The following is a 17677-nucleotide window of genomic DNA, read 5'->3' as shown; positions in this document are numbered from 1 at the left end:
CATACTAACCACCTCCAAACTCTCTGCACTCCTCTCCTGCACATACCATCCACCACCATACACTCCAGTGGCGGTTGGTTTTTGTTTGGGGTCGCGGCAAACAACAATCCCCCCGCGGCACCTCAAACCCACCCCCGTTCCCCCTCGACCCCGTGTTCTCCTCCTCCAACCCGCTGTGTGCTACTGACACCATCCACTGCCCCATACCCCCCATCCCTTCCCCAGAAGCACTGTGAAATATTTTAAAAAGTGTTTAACAAAATTGTAAAGAAAATTGGATAATAAAAAGGTTAAATCTCCTTTACCCTAGTAAATTGAGGGTCACGGCAAGAGATCATACCCGTTTTGTTTTTTTTAAACGTCAAAATCTGCATCAGATTGTCTGGACACTTGATAGAAGATATATGGACATATACATGAGTTTAGTGGGGGAGGGGTTATGGGGAAAAATTGAGGCAAAAATGGTGACACTGCGGAGGACAAATGTGAAGTAATACTCAGGTTTTTAATATTAACCACTTCAATACCGAGCAGCTTATACACCTTCCTTCCCAGACCTATTTTCAGCTTTCAGCGCTGTCACATTGTGAATGACAATTGCGCGGTCATGCTACACTGTACACAAACCACATTGTTATCATTTTGTTCCCACAAATAGAGCTTTATTTTGGTGTTAATTGATCACCTTTGCAGTTTTTATTTTCTGCTAAACAAAAAAAAAAAAGCGCCGAAAACTTTGAAAGAAAAAACTTAGGAAATAAGTATACTTTCTCCTTCAATGGTGGGCACTGATGGGGCTGCACTAACTGGCACTAATAAGGTGGCACTGATGGGCACCAATGAGGTGGCACTGATATGCAGCACTTATGGGTTTACATAGGTCGCACTGACAAGCGGCACAAATGGGGCTGCACTGACAAGCACTGATAAGGTGGCACCGATGATGGGCACTAATATGTGGCAGTGATAGGTGACACTGATGGGTATACATAGGTGTCACTGAAAGAGGGCACAGATGGGGCTGCACTGACGATGGTCACTAATATGCAGCACTGATGGGGCTGCCCTGTCAAACACTGATAAGGTGCCAAACAATAATGGCTGCCAATCAGTGATGCCCATTGTGGGCACTGATTGGCATACCTGGTGGTGACAATCCCTGGTGATCCAGTGTGGGCTTTCTTGGTGGGGCTGCACTGATAATCAATCAGCACAGAACCCCCTGCACTTCCAGACACTGTGAATCGTCCTTTCCTTCCTCCCTGCAGTTATGTGAGAAAGGCATAGAGGAGGGGAAGAACGGACAGCCTTCCCTCACTACACAACAGTGCTCTATCGCCCCCTGCAGGCTGGAGGGAGGATAAAGCTGAATCCTCTCTGCAGCTATCGGTTTCAGTACAGCAAAGATATCAGCCAGAGCGTGCGTCACGCAGCGGCATCTGATTGGCTGGAGGGGGCCGGCGGTTAGCGCTCGCAGGCCGACCGGCGCCATTTTGTAGGTGGTTTCAGGAGGAGGGAGTGAGACCCGACACCACGCTCTCCGTTGGTAAAATCAGAGGCTACACCCCCAGCTTCTTCATCGCACCTCTATCGGAGAACTAGTAAGTGTGATTAGGACTGATGTCAGCTGACCAGGGGGGCGGGTCCAGTGTCGGGATGTGTGGGCGGGACCGGCTTGTGTAATGATCTGTCAGTGTTTCCTCTCCTCCTTTCTGCTCTGAGGGAACAGAAATCACCGTCCACACTGAGGAGCAGAGCAGTCCTCAGAGATCCCAGGGGCCCGATACACTGCAGGACAGGGGCCCCCACACACTACATGACGGGGCCCCGATACACTACATGATGGCCCCCGATACACTGCATGACAGGGCCCCCCATACACTGCAGGACAGGGGCCCTCGATATACTACATGACGGCCCCCCGATACACTGCAGGACAGGGGCCCCGATACACTGCAGGACAGGGGCCCCCACACACTACATGACAGGGCCCCCCCATACACTGCAGGACTGGGGCCCCCGATATACTACAGGATGGCCCCTCGATACACTGCAGGACAGGGGCCACCCCCGATACACTGCAGGACAGGGGCCACCCCCGATACACTGCAGGACAGGGGCCCCCGACACCCTGCAGGACGGGGGCCCCAATACACTGCATGATTGTGTCCCCCAACACCCTACATGACAGGTTCCCCGACACCATGCAGGACAGTGGTCCCCCACACCGTACATGGAATGGGCCCCCATACACTGCATGAGGAGGGCCCCACACCCTGCAGGAAAGGGGCCCCCCACACCCTACATGACAGGGGTCCCCGATACCATGCAGGACAGGGGTCCCCTACACCGTACATGGAAGGGGCCCCCATACACTGCATGAGGGGGGCCCCACACCCTGCAGAACAGGGGCCCCGATACCCTGCAGGACAGGGGCCCCGACACCCTGCAGGACAGGGGGCCCGGTACTCTGCATGACAGTGGCCCCCGACACCCTGCAGGACAGGGACCCCCAACACCCTGCATGACAGGAGCCCCTAATACCCTGCAGGACAGGGGTCTCCCACACCCTGCAGGACAGGGGCCCCCCACGCTGTATATGGAAGGGGCCCCCATACACTGCATGAGGAGGGCCCCCACACCCTACATAACTGGGGCCCCCCGGATACCCTGCAGGACAGGGGCCCCCGGATACCCTGCAGGACAGGGGTCCCCCACACCCTGCAGGACAGGGGCTCCCCACACCCTACATGAAAGTGGCCCCCCTGACATCCTGCAGGACAGGGGCCCCCCACACCGTACATGGAAGGGGCCCCCACACCCTGCAGGACAGGGGACCCCCACACCCTGCAGGACAGGGGACCCCCACACCCTGCAGGACAGGGGCCCCCGACACCCTGCATGACAGGGGCCCCCGACACCCTGCATGACAGGGGCCACAATACACTGCATGATAGGGGCCCCCACACCCTGCATGACAGGGGCCCCCCACACCCTGCATGACAGGGGCCCCCGGATACCCTGCAGGACAGGGGTCCCCCACACCCTGCAGGACAGGGGCTCCCCACACCCTACATGACAGTGGCCCCCCTGACATCCTGCAGGACAGGGGCCCCCCACACCCTACAGGATAGGGGCCCCCACACCCTGCAGGACAGGGGCCCCCGATACCCTGCAGGACAGGGGCCCCCGATACCCTGCAGGACAGGGGCCCCCGACACCCTGCAGGACAGGGGCCCCAATACACTGCATGACAGGGGGCCCGATACCCTGCATGACGGGGCCCCGGTACTCTGCATGACAGTGGCCCCCGACACCCTGCAGGACAGGGGCCCCAATACAGTGCATGACAGGGGCCCCCCACACCCTACATGACAGGAGCCCCTGCATGACAGGGGCCCCGTCACCATGCAGGACAGGGGCCCCCGATACCCTGCAGGACAGGGGCCCCCCACACCCTGCAGAACAGGGCCCCCCACCCCATACATGACAGGGGCCCCCGGATACCCTGCAGGACAGGGCCCCTGGATACCCTGCAGGACAGGGGCCCCCACACCATACATGGAAGGGGCCCCACACCCTGCATGACAGGTGCCCCCCACACCCTACATGACAGGTGCCCCGACACCATGCAGGACAGGGGTCCCCCACACCGTACATGGAAGGGGCCCCCATACACTGCATGAGGGGGGCCCCACACCCTGCAGGACAGGGGCCCCCCACACCCTACATGACAGGGGCCCCGATACCTTGTAGGACAGGGGCCCCCCACACCCTACATGATAGGGGCCCCCCACACCGTATATGGAAGGGGCCCCCATATACTGCATGAAGGGGGTCCCACACCCTACATGACAGGGGCCCCCGATACCCTGCAGGACAGGGGCCCCCGATACACTGCAGGACAGGGGCCCCAATACACTGCATGACAGGGGCCCCGATACCCTGTATGACAGGGGACCCGGTACTCTGCATGACAGTGGCCCCCGACACCCTGCAGGACAGGGGCCCCCAACACCCTACATGACAAGGGCCCCCCGGATACCCTGCAGGACAGGGGTCCCCCACACCCTGCAGAACAGGGCCCCCCACCCCGTACATGGAAGGGGCCCCCATACACTGCATGAGGGGGGCCCCCACACCCTACATGAGAGGTGCCCCCCGGATACCCTGCAGGACAGGGGCCCCCGGATAACCTGCAGGACAGGGGTCCCCGGATAACCTGCAGGACAGGGGTCCCCCACACCCTGCAGGACAGGGGCCCCCCACACCCTACATGACAGGGCCCCCCGATACCCTGCAGGACAGGGGTCCCCCACACCCTACATGGAAGGGGCTCCCATACACTGCATGAGGGGGGCCCCACACCCTGCAGGACAGGGGCCCCCGACACCCTACATGACAGGGGCCCCCGACACCCTACATAACAGGGGCCCCCGACACCCTGCAGTACAGGAGCCCCAACACCCTGCATGACAGGGGCCCCCCACACCCTACATGACAGGAGCCCTGCATGACAGGGGTCCCAACACCATGCATGACAGGGGCCCTCTACACCCTGCAGGACAGGGCCCCCCGATACCCTGCATGACAGGGGCCCAGTACCTTGCAGGACAGGGGCCCTGATACACTGCAGGACGGGGGCCCCGATACACTGCAGGATGGGGGCCCCCGACACCCTGCATGACAGTGGCCCCAATACACTGCATGATAGGGGCCCCAACACCCTGCATGACGGGCCCTGGTACAGTGCATGATAGGGGCCCTCAACACCCTGCATGACAGGGGCCCCCCCACACCCTGCAGGACAGGGGGCCCCCACACCGTACATGGAAGGGGCCCCCGATACACTGCATGACGGGGGGCCCCCCACACCCTGCAGGACAGGGGCCCCCCACACCCTATATGACAGGGTCTCCCCGACACCCTGCATGACAGTGGCCCCAATACACTGCATGATAGGGGCCCCAACACCCTGCATGACATGAGCCGCTGCATGACGGGCCCTGATACAGTGCATGACAGGGGCCCCCCCCACACCCTGCAGGACAGGGGGCCCCCACACCGTACATGGAAGGGGCCCCCGATACACTGCATGACGGGGGGCCCCCACACCCTACATGACAGGGTCCCCCGATACCCTGCAGGACAGGGCCCCCCCGATACCCTGCAGGATAGGGGCCCCCGACACCCTGCAGGACAGGGGCCACAATACACTGCATGACAGGGGCCCCCCACACCCTACATGACAGGAGCCCCTGCATGACAGGGGCCCCAACGCCATGCTTGACAGGGGCCCTCCACACCCTGCAGGACGGGGCCCCCGTGATACACTGCAGGACGGGGGCCCGATACTCTGTAGGACAGGGGCCCCCCGACACCCTGCAGGACAGTGGCCCTGATATACTGCCTGACAGGGGCCCCCGACACCCTGCATGACAGGGGCCCCAATACACTGCATGATAGGGGCCCCAACACCCTGCATGACAGGGGCCCCCCACACCCTACATGACAGGAGTCCCTGCATGACAGGGGCCCTCCACACGCTGCAGGACAGGGGCCCCCCGACACCCTGCATGACAGGGGCCCCCCCGACACCCTGCATGACAGGGGCCCCAATACACTGCATGATAGGGGCCCCAACACCCTGCATGACAGGGGCCCCCCACACCCGGCATGACAGAGGTCCCCAACTTACATGAGAGTGGCTCCTTCCCCCCCACCTGACTGGCCCCCCTCCCCCCAGCACAAATCTCCCCATCCCTCCTACAACACTGTAAAGGGACACACCATTATTTTGGTGGGGGCGAGGGGGTTGTCGGCAGTAAAGCAGCGTTTTATCGTCATTTTAGTGGCGCTTTAAACCCACACGAGCGTCCACATCCTTGCACATCAATGTCATGTTAGCTTTGTTGCATAAACTAATTTGGCAATCACTACAGCAGCACAGCCCCGCCATTCCATATATATACCAATCACATTAGATACTGATAAGCTATCAGGTGCCTGCAGCAATGGGTCACTTTTAAACATTAAATTTAATTCAAAGTTGGAGTATCCACTACACAGTTATTATGCCCCCCCAACTCACATCCCACCCCAATCCCCCCTCCTAACAGAAATCTACTCCCCCAATTCCCTATCCTAGCACAAATCCCCCCAATCGTCCCCCAAATCTACAACCCTATCCAAGTTACCCTTTTCCTAGCACAAATCTTCCTCCCTACCCAAATCTCCCACAGAAATCTACTCCCCCAATTCCCTATCCTAGCCCAAATCCTTCCGCCAATCCCTCCTCCTAGAACAAATCCCCCAAATCACTTTTTCTAGCACAAATCCATCCAATCCCTCTTCCTTGCAAAAATCCTTGCAATCCCCCCTTGTAGCAACAATCCTCCCCAATCCATTCTCCCAGCACAAATCCTCCCTCAACCCCGCCTCCTAACACAAATCCTCCCTCAACCCCGCCTCCTAACACAAATCCCCCCAGCAAAAAAAAAAATCCCCTAAATCACAAATCCCCCCCCCCCCCCGTTCCTCCTTGTATAACAAATCCACAACCCCCTCCAAATTACCCTTTTCCTAGCAAAAAATTCTTCTTCCCTACCCAAATCTCCCAAAGCACAAATTCCCCCCTCTTAGCAGAAATTCCCACACCCTTAGAGAAAACATTCCCCGTCAAATCCCCCAAAACTGTCCTAGCTCATATTCCGACCCAATCCTCCTTCTAGCAAATACACCCCCCCCCCATCCTGATTACACTTCTCAGCACAGATAAATGCCCATCCCCCTTCTCCACAAACATCCAAAGTACAAACTATTACCCCCCCCTTCATTGTGTACAATTTCTCTGTGACCTTCCCCTCCTCATCCTCTCCTGTCACTGCAGCGCCCCTCCAGCACATTACACAGGATCGCTCTTAGATGACATTGGAGTGTACACACACACAGTGTGATTACTGCCCCCTATCCACATTTCCTGCTGCCAGTGTTCTGTCGAGAAGTGCCCCCCATCGAATAGTGCCCGTGCATGCGCAGAACGGAGCGGCACTTCAGCTGATATGCCGATCAGCTGGAGTGATGTGACCAGGGCGCAAGCGCACATCATAGGAGGCATCCCTTGATGGGAGATACCATTTCAGGGCCACAATTGAAGCCTATACAAACAGCGGGGGGGACCGTAGTTCTCACATTGTGCCTCGCTATTGCGGGGCAGCTTTACAGTGTGCTGATGGTCCGGTTTTGTTGTGTTGCAGGGCGGTTTTGCCTGTGTGAAACGGCGGGTTGCAACACAGATAAAAAGCAAAACCATTGTAGTGTCACAGTTTGCTGCCTATCACAGGATGCTGCGGAAGTGACGTTGTTGCGTACTGCGCATGCGCGATGCGTTCCAAACACTCGCGCCGTGCGTTCCAACATAGTTTCGGCAATACAGTTCAGCGAAACCATCACATAATGTTACGGAAGTGAAGTTACACAGAACACAAACACTGGGCCGTTCGTTACAACACTAATACTTCCCTTGTTACCTAGTAGGTTTTGCATTGCTGGGACTTGTAGTGCCTATCCTGAGCTACATGCTTCAATGTTCAGTGTCCTCATCCTTATCCCCGAGCTTCAATGTTCAGTGTCCATCCTTATCCCCCAGCTTCAATGTTCAGTGTCCATCCTTATCCCCGTGCTTCAATGTTCAGTGTCCTCATCCCTATCCGCGAGCTTCAATGTTCAGTGTCCTCATCCCTATCCCCCTGCTTCAATGTTCAGTGTCCTCATCCTTATCCCCGAACTTCAATGTTCAGTGTCCTCATCCCTATCCCCATGCTTCAATGTTCAGTGTCCTCATCCCTATCCGCAAGCTTCAATGTTCAGTGCCCTCATCCTTATCCCTGTGCTTCAATGTTCAGTGTCCTCATCCCTATCCCCATGCTTCAATGTTCAGTGTCCTCATCCCTATCCGCAAGCTTCAATGTTCAGTGTCCTCATCCTTATCCCTGTGCTTCAATGTTCAGTGTCCTCATCCTTATCCCGAGCTTCAATGTTCAGTGTCCTCATCCCTATCCCCGAGCTTCAATGTTCAGTGTCCTCATCCTTATCCCCGAGCTTCAATGTTCAGTGTCCTCATGCTTATCCCCGAGCTTCAATGTTCAGTGTCCTCATCCTTATCCCTGTGCTTCAATGTTCAGTGTCCTCATCCTTATCCCCGAGCTTCAATGTTCAGTGTCCTCATCCCTATCCGTGAGCTTCAATGTTCAGTGTCCTCATCCTTATCCCCCTGCTTCGATGAGGACACTGAACATCGAAGCATGGGGATAAGGATGAGGACACTGAACATTGAAGATCGGGGATAAGGATGAGGACACTGAACATTGAAGCACAGGGATAAGGATGAGGACACTGAACATTGAAGCTCGGGGATAAGGATGAGGACACTGAACATTGAAGCTCGGGGAGAAGCATGAGGACACTGAACATTGAAGCTTGGGGATAAGGATGAGGACACTGAACATTGAAGCTCGGGGATAAGGATGAGGACACTGAACATTGAAGCACAGGGATAAGCATGAGGACACTGAACATTGAAGCACGGGGATAAGGATGGACACTGAACATTGAAGCTGGGGGATAAGGATGGACACTGAACATTAAAGCTCGGGGATAAGGATGAGGACACTGAACATTTAAGCATGTAGCTCAGGATAGGAGTAGTGTCACATTTTGCTGCCTATCACAGGATGCTGCGGAAGTGACGTTGCCGCCAGAAATTGCGTACTGCGCATGCGCGATGCGTTCCAAACACTCGCGCCGTGCGTTCCAATATAGTTTCGGCAATACAGTTCAGCGAAACCATCACATAATGTTACGGAAGTGATGTTACACACAACACAAACACTGGGCCGTTCGTTACAACACTAATACTTCCCTTGTTACCTAGTAGGTTTTGCATTGCTGGGACTTGTAGTGCCTATCCTGAGCTACATGCTTCAATGTTCAGTGTCCTCATCCCTATCCGCGAGCTTCAATGAACATTGAAGCATGTAGCTCAGGATAGGCACTACAAGTCCCAGCAATGCAAAACCTACTAGGTAACAAGGGAAGTATTAGTGTTGTAACGAACGGCCCAGTGTTTGGGTTGTGTGTAACATCACTTCCGTAACATTATGTGATGGTTTCGCTGAACGGTATTGCCGAAACTATGTTGGAGCGCACGGCGCGAGTGTTTGGAACGCATCGCGCATGCGCAGTACGCAATTTCTGGCGGCAACGTCACTTCCGCAGCATCCTGTGATAGGCAGAAAAATGTGACACTACATAGGCACTACAAGTCCCAGCAATGCAAAACCTACTAGGTAACAAGGGAAGTATTAGTGTTGTAACGAACGGCCCAGTGTTTGTGTTGTGTGTAACATCACTTCCGTAACATTATGTGATGGTTTCGCTGAACTGTATTGCCGAAACTATGTTGGAACGCACGGCGCGAGTGTTTGGAATGCATCGCGCATGCGCAGTACGCAACAACGTGGCCCAGTGTTTGTGTTGTGTGTAACATCACTTCCGTAACATTATGTGATGGTTTCACTGAACTGTATTGCCGAAACTATGTTGGAACGCACGGCGCGAGTGTTTGGAACGCATCACGCATGCGCAGTACGCAACAACGTCACTTCCGCAGCATCCTGTGATAGGCAGCAAACTGTGACACTACACCATATAAGAGGTCAAACCTTAGGAGTTTCAATTTGTATACAATCAGACAGGCCCTTCCACTACACGGTTTTGGTAAATTTAAAGGAAAAAAAACCAGCAGAAAATCTGATAGTGTGTATGGGGCATTAGACTGACAACATGGCTTCTCCATGGATATAGTACATTGAGTTAAGCATTGTCACTCTAGGACAGGATATGTTACAGGGTCAACAGGTGAAAATAAAGGGGGCAAAAATGCCTGAGAAAAAAAGCCGTATGCTCAAAGGCATTAGGCATTGGGCTAGACCACAAACAGCAATCATGTTAAGGACTTTGGGTGAGCCTTTGTAAAATGATCTGTTTTGGGTCCCTCAGAAGAGGACTAGCTTCCCTCTGGGTCAAGCAAGGGCCAGGTCACCCAGAATGTAAAGAACATGTGTAGCAATGAGATTTTCCACAGGTTGACTATACGGTAGCACTATAGTATTACAATCAAGTGCAGCATTCACAAGCCGGGTTTTCCTTAGATTAGCTATTCTCAACCTTTTTATCCCAGAACAAATCTTGAGATAGAAAATCTCAGAGAACCCCTGGTAAGATTAGTCCATTAGGGGTCATTGGGAAAATGCCCCCTTACATTGGTGGTGTTCGAAGGCTGCCCTTACAGCAGCCTTGCAGTCATACCACTGGCTCTACCAGGTGGTGTGCAACCTGGAGATATGCAGGCACCATCAGATAGGAGCTTAGCCACAGCTCAAGGAACCCCTAGCCAACCCTGGTTGAGAATGGCTGCTCTAGAGGTTACTTGGGCTTTCTTGAGCTGTGGCTAATTGACCTCCCATTTGATTGTGCTTGGATAGTTCCAGGGTCAGTGCCAGCAAAGTTAGCTCCAGGACATAAATGATCTTTCCTGGTGCCCCCATTTCAGCCTACCTGTGACAAGCTCCGCCTTGGCTCCTCCCTCAGGACCAGTGAATATTATAAAAGAAAAGGATTAGTGCACTCCCAGCATTCTCCTTTTTTCCCCTCATACCGCATGATCAGTGAATGGTGGTGGAATGTCCCTTACCTCTGCAGTTGGCAGCTTCCAGCTGGGTTCAAGCCTTTCCCAGGTGCAGTCCTGATTCGTGGGCAGCTAAATGCACTGATAAGATAGGCAGTCCCTTCTGTGGGTCTTTTGGGACAGCAGTTGTCTCGTAACTAAGAGTTCCTATTTTCATTTCTATACTGCGATTTGCTCAAGTCTGCAGCAGAGAAAGAAGCTATATCTATTTCCCTTCTCCTTCCATTTCTCCCTCCTGTCATCCATTCTCTCTCGCTTTCCTTTCTTTGCATTCCTCTCTCTTTTTTTGCTTTCTTCCTTCCCTTCCTTGTGATATTGTATCTTCATTCCTGGCTACTATAGTGGGTGGCCCCCCCTTACACTGGCTTTTCTGAGTCCCTCAGCGTCTTCCTGCCCGCTCTGCGCATGCACGGACGTCAGGAGCTATCTCGGCGAGTGGGGTGGGTCACAAAGGTCGTAGTGCCGCGAATGAGCGGTCTGGCCAGAGGTCGTGGTGGCCATCTTGAATAGGTATAAAGAATGATGGGGTCCAAGGCACCAAAAGTAATTGGCCTCCATCCCAAAATTTAGACAAAGAAAAGGGAAAGCGGTCAGCGGGACTTTAAATGAGGCCAATCACTATATAAACGTGTGACATGAAACACAGTGTTGCTTTTGTGGGTACCGACAAAAAAGGGGAGTTTTGAAATGAGAGATGTATATCAAAAAGCAGTCATAGCAAAGAACATTTTATTATACTGTGTGAGATCATGTATAACATACTGAATAACACAAAAATGCATGCACAGAATCGCATACACGCTGGGCATGCTGAAAAGCACATATACATATTGACGTCATGGTTCTTGGCATATCATAAAGTAAAAACAAGTCCTGCACAACATGGGCCACTGGAAGGGCAGAATGATGTTGGAAAGTCTAGAGTAAAACAAAATAAGAGACATAAAATCATCTGTATGGACATCATGCATCTATGTAAGCCGGACGCTTTTCGTTGGGTTATACCAACTCTTCAGGGATTACAGGTAAATCCTTGTTTCTTCGGGCACGAGGCCCGGGTACCATCCAGTTTGGGTAAAAAAAATCCCTTATCTTGCTGTACAACTTTTCTTCCCCCCAATCTCATACATTCCAGCTGCCTATCTACACGGTCCCGGTTTGTGTCTTTGGAGGACCCTTAAACACATCTTTCATCGCTCCACACAGTGTATTGGGCTAGGAGAGAGGGGAGAAGGTGTCGTCTTCGTCCCTAACTCTGCCCTTCTGTGCGTTCTGCCTCTCTGTCTTTGCTACTTGTACAACCAAATTGGTTTGAAGGTTCACATTAATTGGTCATGATATGACCTTATTTGGAACATACTTCTATGCATGTGAGTATGATTAGGTACATAATCCCCTTTTCCCCCCCCTTTTTTTTTTTCGCTCTCCTACGCCAACAAGGTCTATATACATGTACACGTGTTCTTATTTATCATTGTAGATCAAAACTTCGAATAACATGGACCTGCATAAATGATGGATGCCTGAGGAAGGAGAAAACTCCGTAACACGTAGGACATATCATATGCAGATTATTGATTCAGTTGGTTGTGCATATGTGATCATGTTATAGATATGTCACACCTGTATATACATTGAAAAGAATTGTTTTCATTTTTGAACAAGTTTGGATGTAACTAGGTTGCATACCTGAAAATACATTTGTGTATCTTTTTTATTATGTGTATACTTTTTGATAAATTGTTATAATAAAGTGATTGTATGATTTTATATGTACGTTGTAAGTCTCACAGTCTATGCCTGAAAAGTCCTGCCATTTTGAGGGGATTTGCTTTTTGGTAGAACTTCTACGTTTTTGGGATGTTGGCTTTAAAAGAAAGTGAAGTACCTATGACACCTCCAGTTTTTTGATTTTTATTGATGTTGGAAAGTCTAGAGTAAAACAAAATAAGAGACATAAAATCATCTGTATGGACATCATGCATCTATGTAAGCCCGCCGCGTTTCTTTGGGGTATGCCAACTCTTCAGGGGTTACAGGTAAAACCTTGTTTGTTCGGACACAAGGCCCGGGTACCATCCAATTTGGCCTGAAAAAGACACTTTGAATGGATCCGGTTGCACGACTTGCCCCAGTGTAGGATATTCCAGTGGAGTTCAGCACAGCACATCTTTACTCGTGACCAACACCTAAGACACTGGCGGAAAAACTGAGGTACTCTCAGTAACTGGAGGGGTTATATGGGGGATTGAACTTACTGTCTAGGGTGTGCCAGTGTCCAATCACCTAGTGATACCCTATATAACCCATCAGTGATTACTGAGACTCTGTGTCCCGTGATGTACGAGAAAGAAAATTACATTTTTCTTTTCTTTCTTCATTTTCAAAAACAAATGAGAGCTGCAAAATACTCACCATGCCTCTCAGCAAATAGCTTGGGGTGTCTACTTTCCAAAACGGGGTCATTTGGGGGGTGCCATCTTGGCATTTTATGGCCTTCAAAACTGTGATAGGTAGTGAGGAGTGAAATCAAAAATTTATGCCCTTAGAAATCCTGAAGGTGGTGTTTGGTTTTTGGGGCCACATGTGTGGTATCCCTGTACTCAGGAGAAGCAGCAGAATTTATTTTGGGGTGTAATTCCACATATGCCCATGCATATGTGAGCAATATATCATTTAGTGACAACTTTGTGCAACAAAAAAAAAAGTTTGTTATCTTTCTGCAACGTGTGGCAAAATATAAAATATTATATCAAAATTCCACGCCCTTAGATGGGTCACTATTGATCCCCCGGACACCAATGTTGGCTCACTATTCTTTCCATTGACACCACTGATGGGTCAACATCCCTTTCACTTACACCAATTTTTGATCACTATTCTTTCCACTGACACAAACAATAGGATCCTCCCACTGGAACCAATGATGGGTCACAATTCCTTCCACTGACTCCAATAATAGGTCACTATTGCTCCCTCTAAAATCAATGATGGCCCACTATTCTTTCTACTGACAACAATTTTTTTTTATTTTATATTTTTTTGTGTATTTTACTTTTACGTTTTTACACTTTTATTTGTAACTGTAACGGTTTGGGTCTCTCAAAATGCGATGGAGATCCTGTGAAAGTGTGTCTAATCTGTGCAGTGCTGTTCTCTATGGTAAAACTCAACTAATATATGATATCGCTCAAAACATTCACCTATGCAAAGACCAGGATTGTCAGGACAGGAGGGACAATAATAACGGGTGTCACGCCTATATCCGCGCTTTCTACAGACACATTTTCTTTGGGGGGCTCGTTGGGTAGGGGTACTTGGGAGGACATAAGGAAAATGCCTCTCATGCAGCCGGCTTACTGCATTTGATTGGGAAGGTGAGGTGGAGCCCCGTCTGGAAACAGAAGGGCTCTGATGATCTCTTCCTGGAATATAAGGAAGGATCCAGTCCATCCTGAAGCTCTGTATGGCACATGAGCGTTCAGCAAAGCCAATTGAAATAAATAAACAGACACTTTTTTGTACCAGTGTCTGGTCTTACAGGCAACTAGGTACGGCGCCAACAACTGGTCGTTGAGGTCTACCCCTCCCATATTTTGGTTATATTTGTGGACACAGAGGGGTTCCTCCACAACACCAGTCACCATAGTAATCTGAACTGTTGTGTCTGCATGAAGGGAGGTAAGAACAAAAACATTCTAATTATTCCTCCTCTTCACTACTGTACCTTCGATTTGCCATTTTGGCCTCTAAATTTACTGGTACACTACTGAGACTCACAGGCAAAAAAAGCTCCTTACTGTCAGCGACTGTATCAAAACGCTACCAAAAAACTGTTAGCGACTACAGGGATCAGGCCTGACTCTGCGAACACTGCAGTTATGTGTTTAGTGTTTTGTAAGTGACAGTGATCGATCGAGCGATCGATACTGCACTTGGGTGGGCTGGGCTGGGCTGGGCTGGGCAGAGGGGCAAAATGCAGGTATCTGGGCTGATCCCGCTAACACTGCGTTTTTGGGAACCCTAAACTGCTGGGGACACTAGTATAGATCTGATCAGATATTGATCCTTTCAGATACTATACTACTAAGGGAGGTTATGCTGTGTGCGTGCGTGGGTATTAGCATTACTGGCACAAACCTGATGCTGCCTGGGCCGACGCAGACCCCATCTGACCTTAAAACCTAACTTTTATCACCTGCTGGGTGATCAGGTGGTTTAACCTTTATTAAAGTGATTGTATAGTCAATTTTGGTACTTTTACCTACAGGAAAGTCTATAATAAGGCTTACCTGTAGGTAAAAAAATATCTCCTAAACCTGTACGGTTTAGGAGATATTCCCCTTGCAATGCGCCGCTGACTGCAGCAGCGCATGCGCACAGGCGATTCTCGGGTAAAAGTCCGGCAGACGCCAGACCCTGCTGGGAAGAAATCTCCCGCGCGCATGCGCGGGAGTGATGATATCGCGGCTCCGGCCACTCACCCAAAGCCGCGATACCAGGAAGAAACGCAGAAGGAACATGTCAGCTCCCTTGGCGTGGATCGGACCAGATGTCGGGGCCTCGTTCTAAGGTAAGTATTTCATAATGAGCTATTATTGGGTGCATACTAGCTCATTATGCCTTTTCCTTTGCAGGTGAGTAAAAATAAAAAAAATAAAACATTCAGCGGGTATACAACCGCTTTAAGTAATAAATGGCGGGTGCCCTGACACTATAAAAAAAAAAAACTAATTAACCAGCGTCAGCTGGTTAACAGTTATATGGTGATCACTGGTGAAAGGGTTAACTAGGGGGCAATCAGGGGGTTAAAACCTTTACTAGGTAGTATATGGGGGGTACCTAACGCTGAATCTAAATACGTACCTGGCTAACTAGCGTCACCTGTGACACTAATATGGTGATCAGTAAAAAGATTGTTTAGTGACACCGGGGACAGGGGGGGGGGGGGTGATCAAGAGGTTAAACCTTTATTGGGGGGGTACCCCCGAGCTAAAGGGGCCTAGCACTAACTGTCCTACCACTTATAACAGTCACAAATGACACCAATGCAGTAATCAGTAAATAAAAAGCTTCTCATTAGCCAGGAGCGATCGCGAGGGGGTGGCCATGAATCAGTGGCCTCCCCCTCAGCACGCTGGGAGGCAGGGACGTACCGGTACGCCCATATGCCTGCCCGTGCCAGTCTGCCGACGTACATCAGCGTGCGGCGGTCGGCAACTGGTTAACGCCAGTCATTTACATTATCACTTGTGTAGCATATACAATTGCTATATTCTTTTTTTTTGTCCCACAAAATTGGAGTTACAACTACTTGCTGACCAGGCACTTTGTTTACAAGTTTAAATCCGTATTTTTTTGCTAGAAAATAAGTGAAACCCCCAAACATTATACTTTACACTAGGGAGTAAAATGGCAATCGTTGCAAATTTTATGTCATGATTTAAAAACCCAATTTAAATCCCCTGCCCAGTTTAACCCCTTCCCAGCAAGTGTCATTAGAACAGTGACAGTGCATGCTTTTAGCACAGATCACTGTGTGTTACTGTTTCCCACAAAGTGTCAAAAGTGACGGTTAGTGTCAGATTTCCCACCACAATATCACAGTCCCGCTATAAATCGCTGATCACCACCATTAATAATATGAATAAATGTAGCATAGTCCCGGGTCCCCTATGGTCTAATGAGAATGTCTAGAGTTAGGGACAGCTGACATCCTTCTATATGGAGTGGGTTACAAGGCATGGTGGCTGTAGTGTAAGATAGATTCATGGGCACCAGACACTTCTTGAATGCAAAGAGATTTATTTTCTCTTGAACTGAACTGTGGGAGAGAAGGTTAGGGCCAGGACACCCTTTAGTAGTTGCAATGTCAATTAGCAGACTCTGAGACTTCTATAGGCAGATAGCCAGACACTGATACTCCTCAAGCGTCACCCCACTGGTCTGCTCGGTCCCTGGCTTGGCACACAAGGCTGCTCTGCAAGCAAAACCTCCACTGGCTGGGTCCCTGGCTTGGCACCTGCTGAAATTTCCCAATTCTTCACCATCCCCGGTTGGTAAGAATACTGCTCTGGTACTTGCTTCAATTACTCAGTGTGGTCCCTGGTAATAAAGTGGAAGTTCCCTTAGTGGCGACAGCTTCCCCTCTACCTCCGACAGGTTCTCCGGCTGGCAGAAGCGTCATTTCTGGTTGGACTGCAAGCCGCAATGCCAACCCTACGCTGCTCTCTTGCTTCTGGGTAGGCCCTAACACAGCCTGGCATCCAGATGTCCCAGGATAGCAGCCCTGGGCAGCACATGTCCACCCAGATAGCCCTCCAGTTGGCACAGAACCCCGATCACCTGACTCCACCCAAATAAATAGGTTCTCCCAGCAGGCCAAGAAAACCCCTACCCATTGGCTGAGATACCCCATATACTCCTAATCTGACCTTGCAATGCCTTTAGCTTATCGAATGCTACCAAGTGCCAGACCATCTAGCGGTAGAAGAGAGAAGTGCAGCAATTCCAGAATTTGGGCGAACTCAACTGATCCCTAACAATTGGCCAAGGCGAATACACCTGGCAGGTAAATTTAGGTGCAACTCTGCCTAAACACCAGGGTGCTACAGCAATAAATAAATAAAAATAATAGTATAATAAACAGTATAGAACATAGTTTGTAGACGCTGTAACTTTTGTGAAAACCAATCAATATAAACTAATTGAGTTTTACTTTACCAAAAACATGTAGCAGAATACATATTGGCCTACATTGATGAAGACATTTCATTTTTACATGTTTTTATTGGATATGTTTTATACCCGAAAGTAAAAAAAAATATATTTTGTATTCAAGATTTTTGTTTTTTTTCCATTTATTACACAAAAACGAAAACACCCAGTGGTGATCAAATTCCACCAAATGAAAATATTTGTAGAAATGTA

The 17677-nt window shown here is 50.5% G+C and overlaps 1 long non-coding RNA gene across 1 annotated transcript; it reads left to right on the top strand.

Moving 5' to 3' along the window:
• Positions 1-1472: 1472 nt before the first annotated feature.
• Positions 1473-12517, top strand: LOC143984296 (uncharacterized). The gene is made up of 2 exons (XR_013274779.1): positions 1473-1601; positions 12228-12517. It is a non-coding gene; the product is annotated as an uncharacterized LOC143984296 (long non-coding RNA).
• Positions 12518-17677: the final 5160 nt, after the last annotated feature.

Source organism: Lithobates pipiens, unplaced genomic scaffold (assembly GCF_037356315.1).
Source record: "Lithobates pipiens isolate NorthernLeopardFrog02 unplaced genomic scaffold, aLitPip1_a1.2 Scaffold_16, whole genome shotgun sequence".
In the NCBI taxonomy this organism is placed as follows: Eukaryota; Metazoa; Chordata; class Amphibia; order Anura; family Ranidae; genus Lithobates; species Lithobates pipiens.
The sequence above is the reverse complement of the archived record's forward strand: the minus strand, read 5'-3'. Positions and strand labels throughout refer to the sequence as shown.